The sequence below is a fragment of the Lycorma delicatula genome, chromosome 2 (assembly GCF_047948215.1).
Source record: "Lycorma delicatula isolate Av1 chromosome 2, ASM4794821v1, whole genome shotgun sequence".
In the NCBI taxonomy this organism is placed as follows: Eukaryota; Metazoa; Arthropoda; class Insecta; order Hemiptera; family Fulgoridae; genus Lycorma; species Lycorma delicatula.
In genome coordinates this window covers 44,305,324-44,315,550 of record NC_134456.1, presented here as the reverse complement: position 1 = coordinate 44,315,550, position 10,227 = coordinate 44,305,324, and positions in this window count along the sequence as shown.

Below are 10,227 nucleotides of genomic sequence, written 5' to 3'. Positions count from 1 at the left end.
TTAGGTATTTTTGGATGCAGCATCCCTTTTAAACTAACAGAAGATATTGATCCAAAATAAAAATGAAAAACGATAAAATATTAACTCGTAGAGCAAATCTAGATTCTGTTACAAAAACAATAATATTTCTGTTGTAAAATGGCATGACAGAAGCAAAAAACTCTTACGATCGTTTCCAACAATCATAATATCATGAAACTACCACAGTTAAGCGAAACATTTGTAAAAAGAGAGATTTAATGTGCAGCCGATGTTTCCCTGCAACATTTTTATGTCTGGTTACAAGGAAATAATCGTCCGTGTGTGTGGATCAAAATGAAACATGTTGCTTGTATTCGCGTGTACTATCTTGAGTAGGAAATATCGGTTGGTCTGGACGTCCCGTAAGCAGCAGAGACTGTATCACCTGGAAACGGGAGAATGAGTTTGAACCGTTGCTCCCAGTGTGGACGCGAAACATTGGTGTTACCGTGTGTCTGGATACAAGTTGCTTTCTCTCCATCAAGTTTTGTCCAAATTGCGGGATACTTGTTTGCTGGCAATTATCGTCGATTCAGCACAGAGCTTTACAGCATTTCTAAACAAATCAATAAGATATATTCTGTTTCTTACTCGATGTAGCAATTATAAATAATTATATATTAGCCAATTGAAAGAAGACAACAATAAATGAAACTATAAATTAATTTTAATTTTCACTCGCTTTTAACAGGTAAACTTGTTAAAGAGCAAGCACTAAGCAGTGTAAATAAAAAACATGGGAAATCACTGAAAGGTTTAAGTCACAAAGAAAACAAATTTTTTTATAAAAAAGTCGTTCGCTAAAGAAATTCGGTTTTAAAATGTTGGTACACGCATTCCGATGAATAGACCGAACGACTTAACGTCGCTGTACGAAATATCAGTACAAGGAAAAATGTTAAGACATCAAATATTTTATGAAAAACAAGTTATATCACACTACGTTTTATTACTTTTGACTCTTTCCGTAAAATATAATACGTAAAAATGGAGCAATATAATATTTACTGTAATTTTTTAAACAAAGAACTACTGCGATCTTCGTAACAGAGTGATAGCGATTCTGCCTTTAATCTGGATATTACGAATTTGAGTTCCGGCCAGGCATGGCATTTTTCTCGTGCTACAAATTCATTATTCTTCATCAGTAACCGTTATGCAGCGTCAGTCTGTAGGCCAGGGATTTTCAAACTGGGAGGCGCAGACTAGTGCAAAGAGGGGCGCAAACAGAAATGTAATCGTCATAATATAACATTTCAAAATAAAATTTGTATTTTGAATTTAGCGCGTATATCGTTGGTGAGTATTTGCATTATTTAACAGTGACAGATAAACCAACCTTTAAAAATAAAATACGCCGTAGAAACATTACCTCACTTTTCTAGTGAAATGTAGTAAACCCGTAGTAACTATAAAAAAATGATAACCTGAAATTCAAACGTCCCTCTTATCTAAAATGTTAACATAAGCATTTCTATAGTGTGTGATTGTTTTTTAAAATTCTTTTTGTCGTAATTACTTACCTATAAATATTCGTAAGTTATTTTGAAGTTGTATTTTTTCTTCATATAAATTTAAAAGTAACTTTTTTTAGACAAATGGATAAATTTTTGATCGGTCACAAGAAAAAAATCTTCTAATTATAGAGTTAATAATGCTGACACAAGTAAATGTGGTGAAAATACAAGGTGCAAGGAGATATAACTCCCAAAACAAGAAAATATGATTCATCCTATTTATGATTAGGATTCACAAGTGTTATTATAGATGGCTTGGAAAAATTAATATCTTTATTTTGTACTAAAATTTTAGCTGCAAATAGTATGAGACCAGGCCAATTAAAAACGGCACCTTAAAACTATGTATTCTGATTTGGCAGTCCGTAAAATTTTTTCAAAGAAAACTAGGTGAGTTTAATACATAAAAACAAACGATCAAAAAAATTGTTTCTGTTCCATCAAATTAATTGCTAGCGTCGTATCATGTTTCTTACAAAATTGCAAAATAAAGGATGAGTAACATAAAACCGAACTGCTGCAGAATCGGTAGGTTATGTTGGAATGAAATTTTATGAGTGATACGATAAATTAAATAAGAAAAAAACATAAAAGAGTAATTTAAATGCTGCATTCATTTACCTTATTGTTACAAAAGATGTTCAAAATGACCACCCTGGGCGTCGATGCACTTTTGTGCTCGATTGATCATATTGAGAGTCGTCTGACGCAAAACGTTGTTGTCAATTGTGTTGATTTCTCGTTGAACGTTCATCCTTAGCTCATCAATATTGTGGAGATTAGATGCATAAATTCTCTCCTTTAAGTAACCCCAAAGAAAAAATATCGCAAGTAGACAAGTCTGGAAAACGTGGAGGCCACCGTCCTCTGCTGACAGCTCGTTCATTTGAAAGCTGCATGAATGCGATTCAGTGAAACGTTTGATGTGCGACACGTTGCTCCGCCTTGTTGGAAGAAGCTGTATTCTTTTTCATTATCAGTTAATTGCGCATAGAATTCTTCGAAAATTATGAGGTAAACTTGTGTATTGACAGTCCGATCAAAAAATATTGGTCCTACGATTACCGGAAACAGCACACCAATTTTCTCGTCGTGAAATGGACGCTCGAATATCTCGTGAAGATTCCTCGCCATCCAGTATCTGGCGTTCTGCGAATTAACATGGCCGGATAAATGAAACCTTGCCACGCCAGACATGAAATACGACATCGGGTCTATCTGTTTACCAAAAATGTTTTCGAAAAGCTAGTTGCAATAATCAAGTCGTTTCGGTTTGTCTGTCTCCTTCCGTTGTTGCACAGCTGTAACGCGGTACTGTTTCAATTTTAATTCATGAAGAATTTTACGACAAAATGTGTATTTAACACCAGATTGTTGGGATAATTTGCGTAGTGATTCTTTTGGACTGGCAGTAATTCACCCTTCAATGGCCTGTGGAGTTCTAACGGAAGGTTGCCTGTTTCGTTTTGCTTTTGAAACCGAAGCTGTTGTACGCCATTTTTTAACCAAATCTACTCTTCTCAGGGAAAGAGGCATTCGGAAAAATTTTTACGAATACTTGACGTGATTATTCAAACGATCCAGAATGAATATCGGCCTCAACTGTAACTATCCTCTCTTGGACTGAATAAGGTATTTTACACAAACACAACTGCACTTACAATACTGCACTGCAACAAAACGTATATTGCTCTGACACGTAACCACCTGACAAACGGCAGCAGCAATCAGTAGTAACATATACATCCACTAGTCGCGCTAGTTCTGTGAGAATCTTTCATAAATAGTATTAGGTAGGGGTTTCATTATGGGTTCGGTTTTATATTGCCCCCTTGTATTAAAAAAACCCACACAATAGGAGAAACTCTAGTTTTGCTAGCAACTATTGGTATATTTAAAATAATGTTCAGCGAATTATATGCAATGAAATTTTTAATACGTGTATAATTGACACTTTTTGTGATGAAAACGACATAAAGTGCAGCAACTGCATCGGATTCTGTATTGATGAAGCACAGTTAATGTCAGGACATAAGGGAAGTCATCAAGCGTTAATTAAAAAGAAAGCATCCGAAGTTATATGGACTTACTGCGTGCTTCACAGAGCAGGTCTTGTTCAAAAAATTTGAGCTAGAAACTCAACGAAATTTAAAAAATTACGTTAGTTATAAACGACATAAAAAATACCCCTTTAAAAATTAGGACGTTTGCAAAGCTGTATGAAGAACATTATTCTTCACTTCTGTAATATTGTGAAGTGCGTTGGCTAACTCGTGCAAAAATTATTCGAAGGGTGTTTGAACTCAAAGAAGAGATTGCAATTTTTACTTGCTTTTCTTTAATTCACAATTTTTTTTCATATTTGTCCACATTCTTCCTGACATTGCCGATTGATGATTTATTCCGATCGTCCAAGTTTAACTTCCAAATAAAGCTACGCTCCAAACATATACTTTGAAAAATATTTTCCTGACGTTTAAATTAATTTTTGATGTAAATAAATTATATTTCTGATTGAAGGCTCGTTTCAACTATGCTATTCGGCATTTTATATCGCCCCTGATTCGTCCATCTTTAGTAATTCTACTTCCCAAATAACAAAATTGTTCTACCTCCGTAATCTTTTCCCTTCCTAGTTTTACATTCAGTGGTCCATCTTTGTTATTTCTACTACATTTCATTTCTTTCGTTTTGTTCTTGTTTATTTTCATGCGGTAGTTCTTGCGTAGGACTTCATCCATGCTGTTCATTGTTTCTTGTAAATTTTTTTCACTCTCAGCTAGAATTTCTAGTAACATAACAGGCAATACAATTAAATTTAAGGGAACCAATATAAAGCTACAAACCACACAGTTCAAGACCAAAAGAATTAGGACAGATCCAAATGCAACAAGTGCATTTTCTTTATGTTTTGCGACATCAAAGGAATCTTTCACTAAGAAATTATTTATCTCTCCTGGTGAAATGATGAATTCTTGATATTTATTGCTGTTTTCTGAAGAACTTGAAAGAAAATGTGCGATAAAAAAGATCAAAACAATCCAAATTGATCGTTGCATTTATGTGCCTTTTCCCCCTCCCTCAATAGTATGCAGTTTTTTATAGAAAAAATCTGATGTGGACACCATATGACTTCCTTGTACGCCTAATAAATTGCATATACACATTTAAAAAAAATGAAAAGTACATAAAATTTTATTTCATTAAAAACTTCTGATATTTTGTCATATTTTTTTTTGTTATTATTGAATTATTTATCGTACATTTTATTTTTACAATCAGAGGTTAATAATTCTTAATAAATCAATATATATAAATAACAAAAAAAAGTTAAAAAAAAGGAGATGAGGTCTGATTCGAACCGACATTGGAGATGAGATCCGTACGTACAGACGTCACACCGAAATTTGTCAAAATGGATTCAGGAATGGTCAAAATAGATATTCTGTTGAAATTTGAAAACCTAAATTTTTCGCGATCACAATACTTCCTTTACTTTGTACAAGGAAGTAAAAATATTGTAGACGTCCTACGTCATCCTTACGCTCTCGAATTAGCCTTCTATAACTTTTCCTTGTTTTTGAAAATGAAATTGTAGGTGAAAAGCTGCCGTTTTGACATCGTAGAAAATGTTCAAACATAACAGCAGTACTGAACGGCCTTTAATATTTTTTTTTTTTTTTAATAATTTATTAAAAAAAAATCTATATATTATTATAAAATAAAGGAAAATAATTTCGCCGGTGCTTTTAGAACGTGAAAAAGATGATGGGATTACTGTATTTTCCTAAAAAGACTACTATTTTTGAGATGGAGCCTATTTTTAAATAAGTAAGCTTTTATATTATTTTTAGACTTAATCTGGGAACTTTCTGAAATAACCTTGTATATTTTAGAAAATTACCAAAACCGATTCATGAACTGAGTTCCTAGAGAAATTAGTGATCAACGACTTTATAAAAATAATTTTTAGTAAAATAATATTACGTAGTAGGATCGCTTAGATTCTAATGACTACAAACTCTCATAGTATTTCTTGATGATGTACTTCCCAGTTCTGCTAAATAAGCGTAATTTAATAATTTTATAAAAATAATGTTAGAACAATTTGATATAATATTTACCAGAAAAATTTAGCTGATAAAATTTGTCCCGTTTAAGTTTTTTATTGAAATATTTATAAAATTAAATCCGTTAGTTAATTTTAACTAATTAATTTACGTTGTAATGTACATTTTTATACTAAAAATTATGTCACTCGGAAGTGTTGGACAACGTAAACAGGAGAATTCATTTGGCAGATGTATATTACATTTTGCTGCTCTGGGTGACATGTCTCAGACGGTTATTAACCAGGACAGGGCCACCTTTGTCTGCCCGCCCGCTTACAAGTTTTTGCGCCTCTCACTCGTCCAACTTCTACTACCACACTTTTGTTGTAATCAAAATAGCACTTTTCATCTAAATTTACTAATGCATTGTCCCTATTTATATTTTAGTATTTTAATGTTGTTTTACCCCTTTTTTAAACCGACCAACAGCTAACGTTGTGTACCGATTGCATATTGAATCCGGCGTAAAGATGACCTTGAGTAAAGATATTACTACAGTTTTAGTGCATACTTCATCGTAATTTATCATAAGACTCGCATAGCCGCATTCTTATCCATAGCTTATCCATTTCATGTAATATTTAATATATTGTAATTTAATAATCTTAAATGTTTATTTCCCTTCTTCAAATACTCCAAAAAGAATTATATATGTATTTTTTAATGAAAAACAGGAATTCAAAATAAATATTTTTATACTTTACATGCTTTACAGTTTGTTATATGTTAGCTTTACAGTTGTAGGTGATGTAAAATAAGATACTATTTCCAAATATGGGATACTATTCCATTCATAACAAGCATTCCATCTCAGGCTTAGATGTGAAGGTATTGACAGAAGTGGTTTTTCTGTTAATATCTCCAATAATAAGCTACATATATTGTTGTACATCCTGAATTCATTGAAATAAAGATTATATTCAACCCTTCTATGTCACCAATATTGTACATTACAGAAACTGACTGTAATTTTTTCTCTGAATCTTCAGAGAAAACAACAATGACTACCGCAGATTGTCTCTCACGTGCTCACACACACACTCTCTCTCTCTCTATGTATATATATATATATATATATATATATATATATATATATATATACGAGGTGCTACCGAAAAGTTCGGGGAATTTTGCCATAAAAATAAAATAGCTTACCATAACTTATAATTTCCACTGTCTCCTTCAAAGTAATCCCCTTGGGCATTGATACAGTGATCCCAGCGTTATTCCCATGATTTCATGCATCCCTGGAAGTCTGTAGGTGTAAGTGTTCGAAGCACGTTCTGCGTTTCTTCCTGAATCTCCTCAATTGTGTTAAAACAACGGCCTTTCAATTGAAATTTTATTTTCGGAAAGAGAAAAAAGTCGCACGGGGCAAGGTCAGGCGAATAGGGTGGGTGGGAATCACTACCGTCTTTTTGGAAGCCAAGAAATTCCGAACGGCTAGCGATGTGTGCGCGGGCGCGTTGTCATGGTGCAGAACCCAGCTGTTGTTTCCCCACAGATCTGAACGTTTGCGCCTAATGCTTTCACGTAACCGCTTCAAAACTTCACAATAGAACATCCCATTGACAGTTTGACCAAGAGGAACAAATTCCTTATGGATAATGCCTTTGATGTCGAAAAAAACAATCATCATGGACTTCAGTTGCTGCGAACTTGGCGTGCTTTTTTTGGCCGCGGTGAACTTGGCGACTTCCACTGCGACGACTGCTGCTTAGTTTCAGGGTCATACCCGTATACCCATGTCTCATCACCGGTTATGATGTTTGAGATGAAGTTAGGGTCATCTCTTGCTGAATTTTTCAATTCGCTACAGACAGTTACGCGATTTTGTTTCTGGTCGCTGTTCAACAGTCTCGGTACGAATTTTGCAGCAATGCGTCTCATGTACAAATTGTCCGACAAGATGCGTTGCACGGATCCATATGACATTTGTACGATTGCACAAACATCATGGATTGTTTGCAACAATAGATCTGCAACAATAGCCTCTCGCACTTTCGCGATGTTTTCCGGTGTTGCGCTTGTTGATGGTCTTCCTGAATGCACATCGTCATCGACTGTCGTTCGTCCATCTTTGAATCGTTTGTACCACAAAAAAGTTTTACTTTTACTCATAGCATTGTCACCAAATGCTTCCACACGCATGTGATGGGTTCCTGCCCAGTTTTTTAAGCATGAAGCAAAATTTTATGCAGGTTTTTTGCTCTTTAAAATCTGCCATTTAAAACTTCGCCGAAGCAGTAAAACACAACGTTACACAACCGCACGAAAATCAACAATGCAACCTTTCACCGTCACAACTGTTGGAACACTGATTCACAAAGAGTACTGTTAGCCACACCTAGCGGCAGCAGGTCGTACCAGCAATGTTCCGCGCGCGAAATTCAAATTTCCCGAACTTTTGGGTAGCACCTCGTATATGTATATATATTACACCCTTACAAATAATGTAAAATAAATTAATGTCTCCTTTTTTTCAAGAAAAAATGTGTTATGTACACTACATCACTTTCAGTGCGTTAACTTAGAATAAATATCTATTATAAGTTTTAATTACTTAGACATAATATTTTTATAACTATTTGCACTAGTTATGTATATGCCTAGAGTTTATATTTATATCTTACCCTTATGTTTAATGTTTTACTTTACAAACCAGCATAAATGGAGAGAAAGTTAATTACGGGATCTTTCCTTGTGTTTAGAAAAGAGTGATACTATTTTTTCCTATTAGCAATTATTTTTGCAAAGACTTGTTCTTTTCTGAAAGATTTTTATTCACCTCTTAATAATTATTGTAAGCCGTAATAAAATATTATATCAAATATACAAACTATATAAATAAAGATGTAAACGTTCGTTTGTTCAAAATCTTAAATCTCCGAAAGTTCTTCACCGATTGCTTTGAAATTTTGACAAAACGTTACATTCGAATACGCGCGTGTTTTTTATGTACCTACCATTTATAAACCTAAGATGTCACGCCTGTAACAGGAAAAACATGCTTTTTTTTAAAAATGCGCTATCTGTTGGACGTAAAAGCAACAAATACTATGCTAAATATTTTACGATTCCATTTCAGCGTTTCCGATATGTGTGTCCACTATAGACTATAAAACCCATTTAAGCGCGGGGGAAAAAGGGAAAAATTGGAAAAGGGAAAGAGGGAAAAATCGGAAAAGGAAAAATTGAAAAAGGTAAAAGGGAAGAAGGTAAAAATGGAAGAAGGGGAAAATGTAAAAAATAAAAAAGGGGAAAACGGGGAAAACGGGGAAAAGGAAAACGGACAAAGGAAATGGCGCTACAGCCTCATCCCTTTAATTTGAAAATGTAATGGCATCAGTGTCCCATGTACTTGTAATCTGACCAAGTTTGGTCAAAATCGGTCTGGTAGTTCTGGAAATAAAAGGTATTTAGAGGTCAATACTGGACACACACATTTACATTTGAACATTAACATCCAGAAAATTTCCTTCTGGTTTTTTGGGTTCCTAGGTGTCAAAATTTCAAGATCTGATGAAAACCCCACATGCCCAAATTGGACCGATTACAATATTTTCCCTTCTACAGCTATAGTTTTGCTGTAGTGGTATCTAGATGGAAAAGTAAAATATATATATATGTATATATATTTTTTTTTATAGATTTTGGTTCAGTGTATCATGTTGTTATAAAACATTAATTACAAATTAATATGTTTGCTGACTGTCATAGACAAGAAAATAACAAAAATAAAACTTTAATAATTGGATAAAAGAATATTGTAGCAAACCATAAATATAAGAATATATTTATGTAATATAATCAATCTTAATTGTTTTATTTCATGATAGACATGAATAAAAATGTTACTCATTGGAACAATATACAATAAATCAATAAAGTAAAAAATAATAATTTACTAATATTTTATTGCTTAGGTGGTTTTATTGATCTGAATGCTTACATATATTTTGAATTGCAAAATAATATAAAAAGAAAGTGTGTGTGTGTGTGTGTGTGTGTGTGTGTGTGTGTGTGTGTGTGTGTGTGTGTGTGTGTGTGTGTGTGTGTGTGTGTGTGTGTGTGTGTGTGTGTGTGTGTGTGTGTGTGTGTGTGTGTTTATGTGTGCTTATTGTTAGTGTGTCTTTTGGTAAAAATAGTAGAATAAATTTTTTGATCATAAAAGTTTTAGAAATTATGTTCCTTAAACTCCTATTTAACCTAAAATTTGTGCGTCTACACGTTATGTTATTGTATAAATGTGGAGAAACTGCTAATTCTGGGTCCCTCATTTCTAATAAGAAAAGAAGTGATTCTAATTCTTCCCATTAGTAGTTTACCCTAATTTTCACAGAAACATTGCAAGTACCTATCTTTTTCTCTGTTAAAAGTATAAGGTTAAAACATCCTTCTGATGAATAGGGTTTAATTCTGGTACTAAGATGAGAAACTTGTACTTTTTTCATTTGTGTAAAGTACCGTGGGTTCCTTTAATAAATTAAATTTACTTATTAAAATGTCTATTGCTATTAAAATTAGTCTTTTTATCGTTACATGGCAGAGATGTTATGGTACATGGTTTACAAATA